At 48.7% G+C, this 21,868-nt stretch overlaps 1 protein-coding gene across 9 annotated transcripts in view; it reads right to left on the bottom strand.

Annotated features, from left to right (window-relative positions):
* Positions 1–21,868, bottom strand: part of aff2 (AF4/FMR2 family, member 2) — a 536,338-nt gene that overhangs the window by 455,195 nt on the left and 59,275 nt on the right. For 2 of the 9 annotated variants that reach the window (XM_038775398.1, XM_038775399.1), the window contains exon 2: positions 317–403. The exons of the other annotated variants lie outside the window; for them this stretch is intronic. The gene's annotated coding sequence lies outside the window, so the exon portion shown is untranslated. The remainder of the gene's footprint in view (positions 1–316; positions 404–21,868) is intronic. 9 annotated transcript variants of the gene reach the window in all.

Below are 21,868 nucleotides of genomic sequence, written 5' to 3'. Positions count from 1 at the left end.
TGGGCGGTGGTGATTGGGGAGTTGATCGGCAAAGATGGAATAGCGCAGTGACGCGATAGCTCTTGATTTTTCATCACTTTTTTATGGCTATTTGCACTAAACAGCAATGGAAAGCGTACACTTTAGTACCAGCCTAGGGGTTGCCTACGAGCACAATAACCCAACAGCAGATATTCAACTTATATATACAACTCTCAAATAAACCTGTAGCAAAAACAAGTGAACAGTTATTCAATCGATCCAGTCCATTCTCATAAGCTGTCTGTACTGTTTTAAGTCCTGCTTCGCATGGACTTCCTGTAAGCATTACACTTACTTCCTGTTACACTTTAGCTGTCACACTTCAGCCGGCACACTTTAGGGGATCCTCTGACTCACCGTAAGCAATGCCACCGGCGATCTTCTAGTATATAAAAAGAACAACAATTTTCAAATTAGAAACAATCGCAATGATACCTTCCATTACTTCATGGGAATACATTCTCTGATCAGTGCACCCTCTGTGTGACTGCAATGGATCAACTATCAGCAAACAGGAATTAAGCCATTTTAAATAGAATGGTTCAACCCCACCTGCGTGAACGTAGACATTTAAGTAATAATCTACCCCGTGAATCGTCTTTGATTTATGCGTGTAAAATCGACCAATTCCACTTGGGTTAAACCGACTCAATGGATGGCCAAGCTGCTCTATTTCATGAAGCCCTGCCTGGTGGAGACACTAAGGGAGGGACAAATCATCCGAAAGGAATACGCTCTCTTTGTCTGTGGGCCCATGACATTAAAAGAAGCCTGACTGCTTTGGATGCCTTGCGACCGGCTGGGAGGAACACTGTACGTGAACACTTGCCACATCCTGAGTCAAGGTGAATTGTCAACACACATTTCCTGTGTTCGAGGCCTTTCCTGCGCTGGGTATGACTTCAGTTATAAAGATGGCTATTGCTGAGAGACAACTACAGCTGCAGGGAGATGTGACCAAAGCACCAAAATACAGCTTCCCCTCTGGAACAAATGAAATATCCACCATTTGCAGAAATGCCATCCACTTCAAGCACTTACTGGACGGAAATAACTCAGTTTTACTGAAATGACAATTACAGAAATCAGGTTTTACTCCAGTCACTGGAATTAATCATAAGCTCATATTGTACAGAAGAAGGTCATTCGGCCCCTGGCCCTGTGCTAGCTCTTTGAAACATCGATCTAGAAATGGACACCCTGCTGATTCTTCCCATAGTTTAGCAAATTCCTTTTCAAATCGTTATCAAATTCCTTTTTATTAATGTTACTATTGAACCGGTTCCACCAGCCATACAATCCCGACAGTGCTGAAGGTGGATGTTTGGCCCATTAAGTCAGCACTGACACTCCGAAAGAGCTCTCCAACTAGGCCCACACCCCCGCCACTCCCCCACCCTATCCCGTAACCCCGCGGATTGATCATGGCCAATCCACCTAACCTGCACATCTTTGGACCGTGGGGGGAAACCGGAGCACCCGGAGGAAACCCACGCAGACACGGGGAGAACGTGCAGGCTCTGCACAGTTAACCGAGGTCAGCGTTGAACCCGGATTCCTGGCGCTGTGAGGCAGCAGTGCTAACCACTGTGCCATCATGCTGCCAGTGCAGTCTGGATCATGACTCACTGCAGAATCGTCAGTAACATCAGATCAGTGGCTGCAACTGGTCCGAATGGAAATCCGGAAATCGGCCTCGATGAGACTTCCTGCTCAGTGGGCACAAGCGATCAGTTGTTAAACATGTTTAAAATTGATGCCATGTGTGGTTATCTATAAAGATCTGTTGCATGCACAAAGTATTTTGCAACGTCCAATCTCAAGCGGACCTGGCACTGAAAAGTCAAATGTGAAAAGACAAAAGACGTGTCTGGATATTTAAAGACCAACAGATGCAAACATTCAAAAAAGCCAGCCTGCAGGTGAGACAGTCTCCTCAGCAAAACGTGAGATCTCTCAGTTACAAAGTGGAAACCTAAATCACATTCTCTGAATCACCCCATCATCTATTTTGTGTGACCCAGCAGTCACACTGTTGAGACCGGGGCTGGCGTCACGGTGCACAGACCAAACGCAAGGTACCTCCTGAACAGGCTCTTCCTTTGCTTTGAGAGTGTGTTAGTCTTGCGGATTGGAGAATCATGGAATGGTTATTGGGGGCCGGTGCAGCTCGGCTGGTTCATGACGCACAGCGAGGCCAACAGCGCGGCCAACAATTCCCGTGCCCGCTGAAGTTTGGCATGAACCAACCGTGCCCCTCGCCTGAGAATGTGATGGTCCTCAGGTTAAATCGCCGCCAGTCAGCCCTCCCCCTCATCTGGGTGTTTGGCGACTTTGCAGCACAGAAAGAGGCCATTCAGCCCCTCGTGTCAATGTTAACTCTCGGCAAGAGAAACTCAGCTAGACTCTCAGGCTGGGATCGATTCCCAGGTCTTTTCCTCGGAGCATGCGTACATTGAGAGAGTGAACAACGATCTTATATCTGTGTCCTCCGCTTACCATCATTCTGCCAGAAGAAGCAGTTCCTCCTGATTTACCCTTACCAAAATCCTTCAATGATTCTAAACCCCTCTGCTCAATCTCCCAATAGCTTTCACTGCTGTGAGGAGAACAATTCCGGCTTCTCCAGTCTCTACATAACTGAAGTCTCTCGACCCTAATATCGCTCTGGTGAATCCCTCCTGGCCCCGCTTCAAGGCCTTGACCAGCTGAGGCCTAATTGGTGATTTAAAAATCACTGTCTATCCTGCTGCTACTTTCTGTTTGTAGGTACCATAACTAATTTACAAGTCATGCGCCTAATCTAACAGCTACTTGTGTCTCTTTGTGGTCACATTTGCATGTGAAAGGTCATCCGAACTGCCACATAAAATATGGACCTCAGACTCAATTATCTGATAAATCCATTCTTCACTGTTACCGATTCTGTGACACCTTTGCTGGGTCTCTGCACATTGTTAGGCACAGATATAGAACATAGAACATAGAACAGTACAGCACAGAACAGGCCCTTCGGCCCTCAATGTTGTGCCGAGCCATGATCACCCTACTCAAACCCACGTATCCACCCTATACCCGTAACCCAACAACCCCCCCTTAACCTTACTTTTTATTAGGACACTACGGGCAATTTAGCATGGCCAATCCACCTAACCCGCACATCTTTGGACTGTGGGAGGAAACCGGAGCACCCGGAGGAAACCAACGCACACACGGGGAGGACGTGCAGACTCCACACAGACAGTGACCCAGCCGGGAATCGAACCTGGGACCCTGGAGCTGTGAAGCATTTTATGCTAACCACCATGCTACCCTGCTGCCCTTTACTTAGAACATAGAACATAGAACAGTACAGCACAGAACAGGCCCTTCGGCCCTCAATGTTGTGCCGAGCCATGATCACCCTACTCAAACCCACGTATCCACCCTATACCCGTGCTTATTTACTTATAGACCAAATGTCATTAAAAATGAGCAGAGTGTCATTATCCAGCAGCCTATTTGTAGAGAAAAGGAAAGGCCTCTGGAAATTAATAAACTTACGACAGAGTGGGAAATCCTGTTTTGGAGCAAAACGCGGAAAATCAATCAAATGATAGGTTCCCGAAATAAATTGTTTGAAACAGAGCTCACCGAACAGTCAAGCTTGTCCAAAGGACGTCACCACTGGATCCGCAAACAGGGGCTTCTAGATTCTGTATCGTTAATCTGTCGATCTCTGAACTTCTCCACTGTCACCACTTAACATGCACAAGGACGGCGGCTAATGTGTATTTAGATGAAGCGTTACCCTGGAGTAACACGTTGTTTGATCTTGCATATCATTGCCACTTTAAAGATCAAGCAAGTGTCTTGTGCCTTTTACAAGGCACTGCTAAATCCTAACCCCTGGCTCAGAAATGTAGTTCCACGTGGAAACATAAAACTGAGCCAAGCGGATCCTCGGCGAGGGCAAAATACGGCTGCGTTCGTGGGCATCCGTCGAAAGCTGGAAGCCGCAAGTCAACAAGGGAAAGGTGCACAATGTGCGGTGGTGAATTATCTCTGACAATGCATTTCACATGTTACATTCATTCAGAACATTTCATTTTCTGCTGCCTGTAAAGACAGGGCAGCGCGTAGCTCAGAGGTTGTTTACAGTCGGAAACCACATTTGTAAATTTATAGATGCACTAGCAGCCGTCATCACCATTGCAGCTGAGTAAACTGCGACACGTCTCTTACTGCTTGATATCTCCACTGCCTGAATGAATACCTAACTCATGAAATAACACTTCCCCGACCACAGCAGGACTGCCATAATGGACAGAAGAGCTTTGGTCGTTATTAATGCGGAGAGTCGTAAATGCAGAGAGTCGTAAAGGCTGCCGTGAAACTGGCCGTGTTTCACGGCAGCCTCCGCGCCCCCTCCCGGGACCCGATTCTCCCCCCCGGTCGGGGCTAGCAGAGCAGCGCCGCGAAGCACGGCATCGCAGGCTTAGCGACCGTCGCTAAGCCCGCGCGCCAAGGGTCACGGCGGCTGACGCGCATGATGACGTCAGCCGCGCATGCGCGGATTGGACGGCTCTAACCCGCGCATGTGCAGATGACATCATCACGCATATGCGTCAAACCCGCGCATGCGCGGGCCGTCATGCCCCTCAGCCGCCCCGCGGACTGATCCTGCGGGGCGGCGGAGGAACAAAGAGTGCGCAGGTTTCAGACCCGCTGCCCGCGATCTCTGCCCACCGATCGAGGGCCCATGCCACCCTTGGCACGGCCGTGGTGCGGCCGTGCCAATCGGTGCCATGGTTGTCGGGAACGGCACTTTGCGGCCGTTTTTACGAACGGTGAGAGCAGGTGTGTTTGCGTTCGTGAAAACGGCCGTAAAGGCCTGGGAACTCGGCCCATCGGCGAGGGGAGAAACGCTGTTCGCCGTAAAAAAACGGCGAGCAGCGATTCATGTCGTGGGGCGGCCGTGGGAGGGGGGGAGAATAGCGGTAGGTCGGGAAAAATGTCGGGAAGGCCCTCCCGCTATTCTCCGACCCGTCGTGGGCAGCGGAGAATCACGCCCTATAACTAATTCCTTCTTGAAATTACACAACGTTTTGGCCTCAATTATTTCCTGTGGAAGTGAATTCCCAGATTCACCACTCTCTGGGTGAAGAAATTTCTCCTCACCTCAGTCCTAAAATGTTTACCCCTTATCATCAAACTTTGATCCCTAGTTCTGGACTCCCCCACCATCGGGAACATTCTTTCTGAATCTACCCTGAATAATCCTGTTAGAATTTTGTAAGTGTCTAGGCGATCCCCTCTCACCCTTCTGAACTCCAGCGAATATAATCCTAACCGATTTAGTCTCTCCTCATATGACAGTCCCGCCATCCCAGGAATCGGCCTGTTAAACCTTCGCTGCCCTCCCTCCACAGCAAGAACACCCTTCCTCAGATAAGGACACCAAAGCTGTGCACAATACTCCACGTGTGGCCTCATCAATGCCCTATACAATTGCAGTAAAAGATCTCCATTCCTTTACTCAAATCGTCTTGCTTTGAAGGCCAACATGCCATCAGCCTTCTTTACTGCCTGCGCGCTTACTTTCAGCGACTGATGCACGAGGACACCAAGGTCTCGCTGACTATCCAAGTGGATAACCTCATATTTATCCACATTATACTGCATCTGCCAAGCATGTGTCCACTCACTCAGCCTATCCAAATCCCGATGAAGCATCTCTGCATCCTCCTCACAGCTCACCCTCCCACCCAACTTGGTATCATCTGCAAATTTGGAGATAATACATTTGGTTCCGTCTTCCCAATCATTAATATGTAATGTGAACAATTGGGGTCCGAGCACAGATTTCTGCAGTACCCACTAGTCACTGCCTGCCAATCAGGAAAAGACCCATTTATACCAACTTTTTGCTTCCTGTCTACCAACCAGCTTTTTACACATCTCGAGACATAACCCGTAACCCCATGCACTTTAACTTTACATATTAATCCGCTCTGTGAGACCTTGTCGAAAGCCTGGAAGGACCCTGGAAGCAAATTCAAAGAAGCGGGTTGGGGTGGGGGGGGGGGGGGGGGAATGATGGGCTACGGGAAAAGATCAGGGCAGTGGGACAAATTGCATGGCTCTTGCAAAGTGCCAGCACAAGAAGGATGGGCTGAATGGCCTCCTTCTGTACTGTAAGATTCTATGAGTCTAGATCTCCCATCCACTTTCCCTTGACGTTACAAATGGTGCTGCATGATTCTATGATTGTCAGTTTACAGAGGTTGGATTGGAACTGTCAAAAGCTTCCAGTCTTGCGTTCAATTTACCTTTTGTCAAACCTGTCTGTCATTATCGGCGCTGCACTATTTAGGTTGTGCTGGTTTCAGGGAAGGGTGTGCGTGCTTGTCTTCCACAAAGCGACAGAAACACAGCACGGGTGCATGTTCAAAGTACAACAAATATTTTTTTTGGCTGCTCTAAATATGTAACTGGAGGTTTCTGCAACGATGCTTCTTTACAGTTGGGCTTTCTTAAGTTTGTTCTTTTAAGTCGAATTATTAAAGAATTTGCCTGGTGATGCACAACAGCAGCACACTATGCTACCACACTGAGGACTTGACCATTGGTAAATTCCCGGTAAGCCACTACCCAAGAATAGCACACACCCTGGGGGGCAAGCGATGGAGTAAAAATCAATCATGGTCTTCTGCACCTCCTCACAGTGAGTTGTTTAATAGGCAGCAGTTTGCAATCAGAATAGGTGCCCTATGCACCGTCTCGGTGAGGGAACAATCAGTGTTGCCACAGTGGGGAGCATTCTTTCCTCTCAGTTGTAGGTTCAAATCCCATGCAGAGCCTGACACACTTGGTTCCCTACCAAGGATGTGCCATCTTTCAGTTCAGATGTTAAACTGAGATCCTCCCTGTCCTCTCGAGTGGGTGTATATCGTTACAAGGCTTTACTGGAAGAAGAGCAAAAGGGTTCAAGCTGATATTTATCCCTCACCCAGTGTCACTAAAACAGATTATCTGATCATCATCACACTGCAGTTAGTGGGATCTTGCTGTGCAGAAGCTGGTTGCTGCATTTCCTACATCACAACATTGGCTATAAAACTCTCCAGAACGTCCTCAGCTATCTTATAAATGCAATTATTTTCTTCACATTGAAGGATTAGAATACACGCTGAGGGACATGAACGAGTACATGCTGAGGGACATGAACGAGTACACGCTGAGGGACGTGAACGAATACACGCTGAGGGACATGAACGAGTACACGCTGAGGGACATGAACGAATACACGCTGAGGGACATGAACGAGTACATGCTGAGGGACATGAACAAGTACACGCTGAGGGACATGAACGAGTACACGCTGAGGGGCTTGATGAATACACGCTGAGGGACATGAACGAGTACACCCTGAGGGACATGAACGAATACACGCTGAGGGGCTTGATGAATACACGCCGAGGGACATGAACGAGTACACCCTGAGGGACATGAACAAGTACACGCTGAGGGACATGAACGAGTACACGCTGAGGGGCTTGATGAATACACGCTGAGGGACATGAACGAGTACACCCTGAGGGACATGAACGAATACACGCTGAGGGACATGAACGAGTACACACTGAGGGACATGAACGAGTACACGCTGAGGGACATGAACGAATACACGCTGAGGGGCTTGAATGAATACACGCTGAGGGGCATGAACGAGTACACGCTGAGGGACGTGAACGAGTACACGCTGAGGGACATGAACGAGTACACGCTGAGGGACGTGAACGAATACACACTGAGGGATGTGAACGAATACACGCTGAGAGGTGTGAACGAGTACACGCTGAGGGACATGAACGAGTACACGCTGAGAGGCGTGAACGAGTGCATGCTGAGGGACATGAACGAGTACACGCTGAGGGACATGAACGAATACATGCTGAGGGACGTGAACGAATACACGCTGAGGGATGTGAACGAGTACACGCTGAGGGGCATGAACGAATACACGCTGAGGGACATGAACGAGTACACGCTGAGGGACGTGAACGAATACACGCTGAAGGACGTGAACGAGTACACGCTGAGGGACATGAACGTATACACGCTGAGGGACATGAACGTATACACGCTGAGGGACATGAACGAATACACGCTGAGGGACATGAACGAGTACATGCTGAGGGACATGAACGAGTACACGCTGAGGGACATGAACGAATACATGCTGAGGGGCATGAACGAGTACACGCTGAGGGGCATGAACGAGTACACGCTGAGGGGCATGAACGAGTACACGCTGAGGGGCGTGAACCACACAGAGGAGCCTCATGTTTAATGTGTAAAGTTTACATCAACATTTCTGTTAATTTTCGTAGATCACAAGCTGCAGGTTCCAACAAATCCTGTTGCTCTGAATTTTAGGACTTATCATTCATGAGGTAACAGGAATAGGAAGAGCCGGGGCGGCTCGGTGGCGCAGTGGGTTAGCCCAGCTGCCTCATGGCGCCGAGGACCCGGGTTCGATTCCGGCTCTGGGTCACTGTCCGTGTGGAGTTTGCACATTCTCTCCTTGATTGCGTGGGTTTTGCCCCCACAACCTGGGGATGTGCAGGTTGGGCAGATTGGCCATGCTAAATTGCCCTTTAATTGGGAAAAAAAAACGAATTGGGTGCTGTAAATTTTTTTTTTAAAAAGAAAAAGAAGAGAAAAAAAAGGAATAGGAAGAGCCCAAAGAAACCTCCGTGGTCATTGAATTCAAGCAGGACACAGCTACAAGTCAGAAATGTCAGCACAGAGAGAACTGCATCATCCCAGTCTTATGACTGGGTGTGGCCGTGTTCAAAGGGATTCAAATGCTCTGGAATCTGTCTTCATCCCTGACTTAATCCACACATTCATAATGTCTCTGCGACCTGAGAATGTGATATATTCCCAAATGTGAATGGCGTCTGCTTCTCGGTAACCAATGAGAAAAACTGGTCTAATGCAGCAGGGTAGCATGGTGGTTAGCATAAATGCTTCACAGCTCCAGGGTCCCAGGTTCGATTCCCGGCTGGGTCACTGTCTGTGTGGAGTCTGCACGTCCTCCCCCTGTGTGCGTGGGTTTCCTCCTGGTGCTCCGGTTTCCTCCCACAGTCCAAAGATGTGCGGGTTAGGTGGATTGGCCATGCTAAATTGCCCGTAGTGTCCTAATAAAAGTAAGGTTAAGGGGGGGGTTGTTGGGTTGCGGGTATAGGGTGGATACGTGGGTTTGAGTAGGGTGATCATGGCTCGGCACAACATTGAGGGCCGAAGGGCCTGTTCTGTGCTGTACTGTTCTATGTTCTATGTTCTATTTACAGCCGGCCGTATTAGTGCCTCTTTGATTAAACTGTGAACAACCTGACGTGATCAGCAGACCCACGGATAGATCGGTAACCTCCTCCAGCTCCTCCAGTTCTGGCCTCTTCCACATCCCCGATTCCCTTCACTCTCCATTTGCTGCCTACGCCTTCAACACGTGTAGGCGCTAAACTTTCGAATTCCCTCCCTAAACCTCGCCTCCTTCCTGTTGCTCTTTCAACATCAACAACAGGCTGCATTTATATAGCGCCTTGAACGTAAGGAAACATTCTAAGGCCATTCGCCTGAACATTATAAAACCAAATATGACACTGACCCACAGAAAGAGATATTAGAGCAGATGTCTAAAAGATTGGTCAAAGAGGTAGGTTTTAAGGAGTTATCGTCAGTGCTAATGAGAAGCTGCATACCTTTTGAAAATTGTATTTGAGCACGTTAGTTTGTATAGAAAGATCCAGAGATTTGGTGTTAGTGGGCGGAATTCTCCGTTCCGTAAGTACGGCACCAAAGAGAATCCATGGATGATTCACGACAGGAAAATCGGCGTGAACCCCTCACCGATTCTGGTACCGGTGAGGGGCTAGCACAGGGGTGGGCAAACTTTTCCGTGCAAGGGCCACATTCAGAAATTCACAATTCACAAAGGGCCGCATAGTATATTAAGTAAAATAATTACTTCACCCAGTTATGATTCTGGGCGCCTCATATAGAACATAGAACAGTACAGCACAGAACAGGCCCTTCGGCCCTCGACGTTGTGCCGAGCAATGATCACCCTACTCAAGTCAACGTATCCACCCTATACCAGTAAGTAACCCAACAGCCCCCCCCCCCCATTAACCTTAAAAAAAAATTTAAAAAAAAAAAAATTTAAAAAACAAAAACATTTTTTTTTTTTTAATGACTTGGTGGGCCGCAGAAATACCTTTGGCGGGCCGCATGCGGCCCGCGGGCCGTAGTTTGCCCACCCCTGGGCTAGCACCAGCATCACATGAACCACCCGCTAAATGGCCGGAGGATCGGCGGGTCCCGGGCAGCGCATGCGCAGGGCTGGCGGCCTGCACCCGGCGGGCTGAAAAACATAGCGCCGGCCGTGCTCGAACCCTAACCTGCCCAGCCGACCCCACAGTCTCCCAACTGGCCACCCCCCACCAGTCCCCCCAGCCCCAGTAGAAGCCCCCCCCCCCCCCCGGCCAGTGGCACGGATCCTGGACGAGTGTGCGGCGCTGGACGCCGTCCGCAGCCGGCACGCCAGGTTGCCAACCACTGAGACCACACGTGGCCCACGCCGTTCGGGAACTCGGCCCACTGGGGGTGCAGCATCGAGGGTGGGCCAGCCGATGACGCACCAACAGACTTGCAACTGCATGCCTGCCCTGGATCCGGCGGCTGAGTCATTCTCCGCCCCATCGCCGAGACCGATTTTGGTGTTCAGCTACGGAGAATCCCGTCCACTATATGTTTCAAAACGTTTTAGCAGTTTTGAGGGCTTAAGAAGTGCCAAGTGGGGTGGGGGGGAGGGAGGGGGGAGGGGGCACGTGGTGCAGTGGTTAGCCCTGGGACTACGGCGCTGAGGACCTGGGTTCGAATCCCGGCTCTGGGTCACTGTCGGTGTGGAGTCGGCACATTCTCCCCGTGTCTGCGTGGGTTTCACCCCCACAACCCGAAGATGTGCAGGGTAGGTGGATTGGCCACGCTAAATTGCCACTTAAATGAAAAAAAAACAACGATTGGGTACTCTAAATTTCTTTTTTTAATTTTGAAAAAAAGAAGCGCCGAGCGATTTTACAGACAAATTCAATTTAAAAGTGTTTGGAGCTTCTAAGAGCAATTCATTACCTGAAGGGCTGAGACTCTGTAGTTTCAATTGCTCCCTTTCTGGGCCAGAGATGTTGACTGGGTTGCATTAAAAAATCCTCACATTATTGAAAAGATGCTGATATTATTTACAAGACTTTCCGCGGTGAGTTTAATGGTACAAATCCTCACATTTACCTCATTGCAGTGTAATGTAAGCCTACTTGTGACACGAATAAAGATAATTATTATTGCATTCTTGAATGTAATCAACCAACCAAAAGCGCGGTGCTGTTTATGTGAAACAGTAGGTGCTGCAGCGTAAATCAAACAGTCAATTCCGGGGATTCGCAACTCGCAGTGTGTCCCTTTAATCCCTGAGTTTGCTGGTGTTCGATGCGTGTTAGTAACAGTGTGTCATTAACAAGATTCTGTCCATAGTCTATATCATATTGTAGTTAAATCAAATGGGGGTGTTGGGGGGGGACCAAGTTATTTTAGTTTGCTTATCTCTGAAATGGCATCAAAAGGAAATAATGTAACTCTTTCCAGGGGGATTTGAGTTAATTAATAAAACATTAGAAAAGGTCCAAGTATTTGTTTCTGCATCTGCTTACAAGCACTCAGTACAAATGCAGGCCTTCGAAAGGAAAGTCATTCATATTCATTTAATCTAAGCGCTTCTGACTTCACTTATCAGCTAGCTTGCAGTAAATGGTGCAAAGATTGGGGAATCTAATTATAATCTTTTTTTCTCTCTCCCCCTTGTGCTGAGCACTTGGGCCATTTATCAGTTGACAGCACGCGCATTGACACCGTGCGGGTCGGTCTCTCGCAGTTAGCGTGCAGCTATCGCCCCTGCAGCCTGCGCATATTGAGCACTGCTGTCACAGTCGCCAATGTCAACCTCTCAACGTCACGGCCCACACGACGGAGCCGTAGCCTGAGCCACCTCCGTCGCAGTAATCAGCTGGATCAAGGGTGCGTGGCAGGCTGTGGGATTGATGGCGTTGAACAATAAGTGAATCAAGATGCCTGCACTGCCCTCAGAGTTGACTTAATGAAAAAGACATCACACAAGTTTGTTTAAACGTCCTTCAGCTACGACCTGTTCTTTCACTCCCCCCACCCCCCCCCCCCCCCCCCCCCCCCCCACCCCCTCCCCCGCCGTCACAACTTAAAGCGAAGTCTTTCTCTTAATTTTAATGAGGAATATTCCGAGGGTGTTTAAAAACCATGCTGCTAGCCGATTGAGCTATGCTTGGAGCGGTTTTAAGGATGGTTCAACGACACACAAGATCGGGATATTTTAATATTTGAAAGCATGTAGCTTGAACGTGCAAATTATTAAAAAGAGATCCTCACAGAAATGTCAGGAGCAGGGTTATTTCCTGACTGACTGCCTGTTCATCATGTTCCTAGGGCAATAGAGATGAAACAGTCAATCTCTTTTTTTTTTAATCCTATCTCTTGTGCTTCCTGTTCGGGCCTCCTAGTTTATGATTCATATTCAGAGAGATGCCTGCTTGCAGCCCTTGGGGGAATCCAAATTAATGAACTAACGCTCCCGCACCACATATCAGGCTTTATTGGAGTGAGAAAGGTACAGTCTGCTTATGACAGCTCCTTAATTTCTTGTAATTAACCCTGGTGGATTTAACAGCAGCAGCAGCAAATTAAGAAACCCGCAGATCCACAACGAAATGGGTGAACGCCGCTTTTAATTTTCCCGCAACCAATTACTTGGACGAGGGCAGCGGATGCATGGGGACACCTTTGCTGATTTCTCCAGCTTCTTGGCCCAGGACATGTCCCTGGCCTTCACGGCGCTGACATCCCAGGTTCGATCCCGGCTCTGGGTCACTGTCCGTGTGGGGTTTGCACATTATCTCTGTGTTTGCATGGGTTTCACCACCACAACCCAAAAATATGCAGGCTAGGTGGATTGGCTGTGCTAAATTGCCCCTTAATTGGAAAAAATGAATTGGGTACTCTAAATTTTTTCTTTTTAAATGACTGGCCTGAATCCTCAGGATGGTGAGTTGTACAAAGGGCCTCAGCGGGTAGCTGGCGGCCGTGGCTGCACATAGCCCCCTTTTGTTCACGGGGAGCTCCATCTGCTGCAACTCCCCGGTGTTGCAAGAGATTGGGTAGCCATTTACCAATTCCAGAGGCCCCTGAAGCGATCCGCGACCTCCCCACGGCCCATACGGGCAATGGGAGGATTCCCGGTGACCCCCCCCACGCCACCAACATCCACTTAGGGCACCCCTGGCCTGATCGCGCGCTCGCTCAAAGATTACCAGCTTGGCAATGCCAAACTGGCAGTGCCAGGCTGGAACACAGGTAGCACTGCCAAGGTGCCCAGGAGATCCCCAGGAGTGCCGTTTCATCTGGGCCCCGCTTGTGGGGAGCAGCGCTGAACGGCGATAAATCCCAAAGCTTCAGGGGTTGGATTCTCCGCAGCCCTGCGCCAAAATCGCGTTTGACGCGGATGCAGAGAACAAACTTTCACGCCGAAATCGGTCCGGCAATTTTCCAGGACCCAAAAATCGGCGTGTTTGCGGAGTTCTCCGCGCGGCTGAGGGGCCATTGCCAGAGGCCCGCTCCCAGCCAGCCGAGTTCCCAATGCCATTGGTTCTAACCACCTATCGCCGTTCGGGAAGCTCGCGTGACGGCTGCAGACCCAGTCCACGGCCGTCCTGTCGTGGGGCGGGGGGATCTGGCACCGGGGGGTCTTATCAGGGCCGGGGGGCAGATCGGGGCGGGCGGATCTTCGGCCGTGCGGCCGATCGGAGGGACCCTATAATTTCCAGCTGCCTCCACAGTCCAAGTCCGCTATGGCGCTCGACGCGGCCGCTGGAGGCTGCCGCCATACACATGCACGGACTCAAAATCGGAAATACAGGGGCCTGTATCCGCAGCTAAAGCTGCATGAATCACTCCTGCGAGCCGCCTCTAGGTGAATGAACTAACTTATCTTTTTTTGAGGAAACTCCGGAGTGAAATACCTGAGTTTTTACGTCGGCGTGGGGACATAGTCCCATTTTGGGAGTTTCCAGCCCTAGAAACCTCAGGAATCTGCACATTAGATAAAAGCAAATTACTGCGGATGCTGGAATGTGAAACAAAAGAGAAAATGCTGGAAAATCCCATCAGGTCTGGCAGCATCTGTGGGGGAGAGAAAAGAGCTAACGTTTCGAGTCCAATGACTCTTTGTCTTTCTCTTTCGTACCTGCACATTAGAGTTAGACGAGCCGCCTCGCTCTAGTATGCAGATTTGCCAAAAAGTCATCCCGCCTATTGTGGGCTGGATTTAAATCGCAAGGTCTGGGGACATCGTGTTGGATCTCGCGAGGCATTGCAAGCTGGGTCTCCCGGCTTTTCCGGCGCAACGTGGCCATCGTATCTCGCCCGTCATTTACTCAACTTCTGAAAGAAAGCTGAGCTGGGAAATTTGCACGTATCATTTGAATTGGAAATTGGCACAACTTTCAAGTTGTCATAATCTCGGAGCTTGGTGCAAAGAGAGAGCCCACTCGAGCTGGGCTGTTTGAGGTTTGCTCGTGGCTGTTTTTGGAACATGTTTCACTTGGATCATCAGCCTTTTGAAATATTACACCACTTAGGTCACAACTAAACTTTGTGTCAAATAATAGCCATACTGCATGTGGTGAGTGAACAAATGACTCGGAGAATTGAGGAAACCCGTTTCCATATCGAGCCAAAATCCCATGTGGTCCGTGGCGGCCAGCGGCATAGCGCATCGCAATATATTAAAAATTATTTCTTTGATCGTTAGATTCCTGACAAATGGCAGATGATGTGCCCTGACACCGTTGACCATTTCAATCAGAAAAGGGATACTAGCGTGGTCCATGGAATAGTTACGGCACAGAAGGAGACCATTCTGTCTGCGCCAGCTATCGATTGATTAGAGGTGGATGTTCTTTCGTAATCCTTTCTGTATTCTTTCACGGGGTGAGGGCATCGCTGGCAAGGCCGACATTCACACATCCTTGATTGCTCTTGCCAAGATGGCGGTGAGTCCGCTTCTTGAACCTCTGCAACCCACGTGGTGTAGGTACACCCGTCATGCTGTTAGAGAGGACTTTGTCCCAGCGGTGGTGATGTCAAAAGTCAGAACGTTGAGCGAATGGGGGGAAACCTACAGGTGGTGTTGTTCTCGAGCCATCTGCTGCCCTTGTCCTTCGGGGTGGCAGAGATCAGGAGGTCAGAAGGTGCTGTTGAAGAAGCCTTGGCAAATCCAACAGAGAGGGATTGATAGTCAGTGATCCAGTGGAAATGAGGGACAATGTTTGGTTATAAGGGCAGCACGGTAGCACAGTGGGTGGCACAGTTGCTTCACAGCTCCAGGGTCCCAGGTTCGAATCCCGGCTTGGGTCACTGCCTGTGCGGAGTCTGCACGTTCTCCCCGTGTCTGCGTGGGTTTCCTCCGGGTGCTCCGGTTTCCTCCCACAGTCCAAAGATGTGCAGGTCAGGTAGATTGGCCATGATAAATTGCCCTTAGTGTCCAAAAAGGTTTGGTGGAGTTACTGGGTTATGGGGATAGGTGCAGGCATGGGGCTTAAGTAGGGTGCTCTTTCCAAGGGCCGGTGCAGACTCGATGGGCTGAATGGCCTCCTCCTGCACTGTAAATTCTATGATTCTATTGAAGTTTTGTATTCAGTCCAGTAACGCTGTCAGTCCAGCCACACAAAGAGAGTAAGTCAGTAAGTAACTTGCTGACGTGTTGGGGTGAGTTGTATTTGTTCCTTACTGCAAATCTGTCCACCTCATTGGAATTTGTTATCCGATCACGGTCCAAAGCAAAAGCCCAGAATATTCACCCTCATCAGACCCTGGTAAAAGTAGGATGGTCAGATTTTGCTTTGATGCTTTTTCAGAGGTGGTGTAGTACCCAGAAGAAGCTCGCAGTCCCTGGTGTTCGGGGATTGTTTTTAATAGACGTATGTATTTAGAGTACCCAATATTTTTTTACGACTAAGGGGCAATTTAGCGTGGCCAATCCACCTTTGGGTTGTGGGGGTGAAACCCACGCAGACACGGGGAGAATGTGCAAACTCCACACGGACAGTGACCCAAGGCCGGGATTCAAAGCCGGGTCCTCAGCGCCGTCGGTAGCAGTGCTAACCGCCGTGCCAATGAGTGTTCAGGGGATGAACAGACGATGTAATCGAGGGGTTTTAAGATGGTTGAAAGGAATTAAAAGGGGTGTGCAGGTGCTGGAACTTTCCTGTCGGAGGTGGGACATTATTAGACAAGCTGCTGTCTTCCAGCTTTGTGACTCACCAATTACTATGGAAATATGAGCAAAGGTTATCAGCCTGAAATGCTGATAACCTCCGCGACTGGCTGCCCCAGATGCTGAGTATTTTCCAGTGTTTTCAGCTTTTGGTTCACGTTCCCAGCATTGGCACGATTTTGCTTCCGTATTATGACAGTTGTCTTTACACCTCAATTCCTCCACAATGTTGAGTGATTTACACCCATTAAGAAAAGGAGTCCCCGAACTAAAGCATGATTACAGGCTGCAAAAGGAAACAGGATGGGTAATTTACTTACTGTTTTATTACAGCACGGAAATAAAAGACAATCATGTTTTATTGCTGAAAAAAAAACGATAGCAGCGCTATCAGACGACAAAGCAATTACATTTGCCATGTTTATTATTTGCCTTATTTTATTGCCTTTACTCCAAAGCTGTTGCCAAAGAGAATTCGTGTCACTCATAAATGATTAAACTGCTGAAGCCCACCAATTATTATTCACGATATTAGTTCATTGGGCTTTCAATGTCCACAACTTTAATGGTCATTTAAAAGTCAGCCAACACATCGGTTACAGCGGTGGATGAAGTGCTCCTGCCCTTTTTTTCACACGCAACTATTTCTAAGCATTCATTATTTCATCCTCTGCTCCTCCCAATCACTTGCCCTAAATATTTCTTGTTTATTTCTCGTTTTATCACTCCACTCTATTCCCTTGCTGTATGCCCAACAATCAAAAAGCTATTTACCCAGAGAGATCATCAGCGGTTATGTTGTATTAATATTATTTTTCCCTCCGACATCAGGCCGTAAACAGCAGGCAGACTACCCGTGTCTCACAAATCGAGATGGAGGGACTCGCGATGTACAGTGACAGCCTTACTTGAGCAGTGCAGTTATCTCTCCACTTGTAGTTTTGAATTGCTTTAGTTGACATTTTGAGATGAAATATTCCACCCAGTCTCTGGCTGCAAATTCTCATTGCCTGCACATTCACAGCTTTGGAAGTGAGCTTGGATGATTTCTTGCCATTTTGGAAACATTTTCTCCTCTATTAGTGCTGCCAGACCCTACAGTGCTGTCCATCCCTTGAAGATGGCGCACTGTCAGCTTAAGGCCCCTCATCAATGCGGATATTGTCCAAGGCTTCACAGACAGCTCTTCCCTAGCCCAGGGGCAGCAGGCACATGGGGACCCCACTACCTCCTTGTTCCTCGCCAAGTCACACATCATCATTTTTTTTTTTAAATTTAGAGTACCCAATTATTTTTTCCAATTAAGGGGCAACTTAGCGTGGCCAATCCACCTACCCTGCACATCTTTTGGGTTGTGGGGGCGAAACCCACGCAGACACGGGGAGAATGTGCAAACTCCACACGGACAGTGACCCAGGGCCGGGATTCGAACCCGGGTCCTCAGCGCCGTATGCAGCAATGCTAACCACTGTGCCACCGTGCTGCCGTGCGACACAACATCATAACTTAGAACTACCATTCCTTCGCTGTTGCCGGAGCAAACACCTGGGCCAACAGCACCGCGAGGGCACTTTGAACACAGAACTGTAGCAATTCAAAATGGTCCGCCAACATATTTAAAGACCCCTCCCACCTGGCTTACTCACTCTTCCAACTTCTTCCATCGGGCAGGAGATATAAAAGTCTAAGAACACGCACAAACAGATTGAAAAGCAGCTTCTTCCACGCTGTTACCAGACTCCTAAAAGACTCCCTTATGGACTGACCAGATTAATACTACACTCCTGTATGCTTCACCCGATGCCGGTGTCTCTGTATTTACATTGTGTACCTTGTGTTGCCCGATTATGTATTTTTCTTTTTCTTTTCATATACTAAATCATGTGTTTGAGCTGCGTGCAGAAAAATACTTTTCACTGCACCTCGGTACATGTGACAATAAACAAATCCAATCCAAACCAATCACCTTCTTGAGAGTAACTATGCATGATTATCATCAATGTCAATTCTACAACAGTAAATGTTTTGAAATATTCCACGATTTAATCCTTCTTTAATCGGATAAATTTCAATAGTGCAACACTGGGATAGGTAATGGGCACGCAACTGGTGTTCACCGCAGAGAAGGTTCCGCTGACACGTTAGCGAGGGGAATTAAGCAAAAACAGAAATTTTCCACACCACAAGGCAAAGGCAGCCCTCCTCATGAGCCTAACAAAGGCCGAGGCCTGGGTGTGTCACCTACCAGCAGCCCTTGCGAAAGAATCAGGAATGAAAGGAGAGTGATTGACTGAAGAAGAAGAACGGCGAAGAAGGAGAAATGGGCAGCATGGTAGCATTGTGGATAGCATAATTGCTTCGCAGCTCCAGGGTCCCAGGTTCGATTCCTGTTTGGGTCACTGTCTGTGTGGAGTCTGCACATCCTCCCCGTGTGTGCGTGGGTTTCCTCCGGGTGCTCCGGTTTCCTCCCACAGTCCAAAGATATGCAGGTTAGGTGGATTGGCCATGATCAATTGCCCTTAGTGTCCAAAATTGCCCTTAGTGTTGGGTGGGATTACTGGGTTGTGGGGATAGGGTGGAGGTGTTGACCTTGGGTAGGGTGCTCTTTTCAGGAGCTGGTGCAGACTCGATGGGCCGAATGGCCTCCTTCTGCATTGTAAATTCTATGAAAAGGAAGAAATGTGCAGATGAAAAATGTATTTTACTTTGAAATTTTAATAGCAGAGAATCAAAATGACCGTATTTTGCCAGGCTAGTAACCTCAGTAAAAAACTTGAGTGGGTTAGGTTTTAGCAGGTCTATGGGAAAGGCTTAAGAGACAGGTATGGAAGCATGTAAAATGAAGAGGGAAGACGGAGGGCCCCATGTCTTGCTGCCACGACACCATTTTGCCAGTGGCAGACAAGGTGGGGAATGCCCCCCCACCCCCACCCGAAGATCAATTGAGCCACTTAAGCATTAAATTAAGGGCTTCTTCCCATTGTCACTGGTACTTTAGCGGTTTGCCATTCTGCTGTGAGGAAATCCTGCTGTCCTCACTACTGCATGGGTGGGTTGCCTCCTGTTCAGCCATTCTTCATGCCACTGAGGCTTCCCCCACCAGTGGCAACGAACAGTGTCGGCCATTCTCAGTAACACATCCAGTAGCGCCTCGCTGGCGCCTGCCTTATCCAATTGGCCAGCAGTTCCTGGGCTCGGGGAGCCAATGCTTTAAAGAGATGGCAATTTGGAGGCCAGTTGTGGGTCTTGCAAAACGGCCAATGTAGGGGGGTCCACAATTCCAGCTCCCCTGCCTATCATTAAAGCTCCCTCCGCCGGACTAAAATTCAGCCCAGTGAGTGAACATAGCTTGTTGGCTGCCCTGATTTCCTCATACTGAGTGATAAGTGTGAAAGAGCGACGTATCACATTTGCCAACTAAGCCCCAGTTTAGATAAAGCCTCAAAGATTTGAGATGAATCATAATTAAGAAAACCTCAAATAACTCTTGAGCAAACTTTCTAATCAAGAAAACAAACTGTGCAGCAAGGGTTCCCTTACGGATATTGATATAATATAAAAGGTTCAAACGCTGTAACACACCTCACTCTTTTCAGAAAAAGAGGAGACATGTTTGCAAAGCATTATAAAGAGCTGCAGAAAAAGGATAGTCGGGCGCTCATTGTTTACACGGGTATCCCAGCTGTTGCATTTATTTGTCGGGTAAATATTTCCGCCGTTGCTGTGAGTTATCAATCAAAGCAAGTTATGTGTGTGGGTCATCTTTGCACAACGGTGGGACTACAAAGTCAAGATGCCGTTTTGAAATGCCACTCTGTGAGGTGACGGAAGAATTCTCAACAGCACAGGTTTGGAAATACCTTACTGTGTGCTCAGATTTCCAAAGCGTGAAATCTGACTGAGTCACATTAGGCTGGTAATCCATAAAGGTAATGCATTTTTGTGGATTGAAAGTGTATTTCAGAGGGAGAGCTGTCAACAGAAGGAGGGGCTCCTTGTGGACATAAATTGTAACATTCCTGTGGGGGCCAATGAGAAACGCAGAGGCAAAGGATGAATAACGAAACAGGACCAAAGGAATGAAAAGGGATTAAAACTCAGAGCAGGTGATTGAAAGTCAATTCAACGTTAAAGGAGAGCAGGGATCCAATACAAATAAGCAACAGTTAGTCAGACACTGTCACAGGTAGAAAATTCAGTACCCAGAACTGTGCAAGAGAAAGTAAATCAGTCAGTACATGATTATCTTTTTAAAAATTTGTTCGCGGGGACGTGGGCATCGTTGGCTGGCCCAGCATTTATTGCCCACCCCGAATTACCCTTGAGACTAGTTAAAAGCCATCTTCTGAACCGCTGCAGTCCCCGAGGTGTAGGTACACCCACTGTGCTGTTAGGGAGGGAGTTCAAGGATGATCGCCAAATTCTCCGTCCCCGCCAGCAGTGGTACCGGGGCACACTCGCAACGGCAAATCCCGGTCAACGTTTGTCTGATTCCTGCAAAATGCCTTGGGGCATTTTACTATGTTTAAGGCACCACACAAATGCAAGTTAGTGCTGTTGTTGAAATTTGGTTAGTTTTAAACCAGCTGCAATCTCATATAAACCACCGAACCAAACATTGGCCAATTGCAAAATTACTTCTGAGCAAATTTCTGCTCAAACCTTTGAAACTATTAAAAGCTGTCTCTGCAATTGTAACATGAGATCACTTCCTTTGCCACTAACCTCTGGGGCATTCATCTTATAAAGGTTCCAGGTGCACTGATGCAAATCTTCTGCTACCCAAAATGTGAAAATCTAAAGCTACAGTTAATCTGCTTATTTGCATGCCTTCACATCAATCTATTATTTGCAATTGTGCCTTTGATAGTCAGGTCCTTGGCTTGGAGGCAATGATATTCAATAAATCATTGAGCAACTTTATCATCAAATCGTAGAAACGTACAGCAGAGCAGAAGGCCTTTCGGCCCATCGTGTCTGCCCTGGCCCTCAGTCCCACATCCCTACATTTTATCCATACCCCTATAAATTACTCATCCCTAAGTATTTGTCCAACTCCCTTTTAAAATGCTGCCCCGATCTACCGTGGCCTGAGACATCCTGCTGCACCCAATTTACCATTTTAGGGGGTCCTCGAGCGCCCCTCCTCACCCCACCTCAAGGGCAAGGCACCACTGGGCCTGATTCCTGGCATAGGCAACCTGGCACCCTGGCACTACCAGCCCAGAACCCTGGAAGTGCCCCTGCCAGCCTGGCTGTGCCACCCAGGCACCCTGGCAGAGCCCCTGCTGGCCTGGCAGTGCCACCTGAGCACCTTGGCAGAGCCCCTGCTGGCCTGGTAGTGCCACCTGAGCACCTTGGCAGAGCCCCTGCTGGCCTGGCAGTGCCACCTGAGCACCTTGGCAGAGCCCCTGCTGGCCTGGTAGTGCCACCTGAGCACCT

The sequence above is a fragment of the Scyliorhinus canicula genome, chromosome 17 (assembly GCF_902713615.1).
Source record: "Scyliorhinus canicula chromosome 17, sScyCan1.1, whole genome shotgun sequence".
NCBI classification, from domain to species: Eukaryota; Metazoa; Chordata; class Chondrichthyes; order Carcharhiniformes; family Scyliorhinidae; genus Scyliorhinus; species Scyliorhinus canicula.
This window is presented reverse-complemented; position numbering and strand designations above follow the sequence as displayed.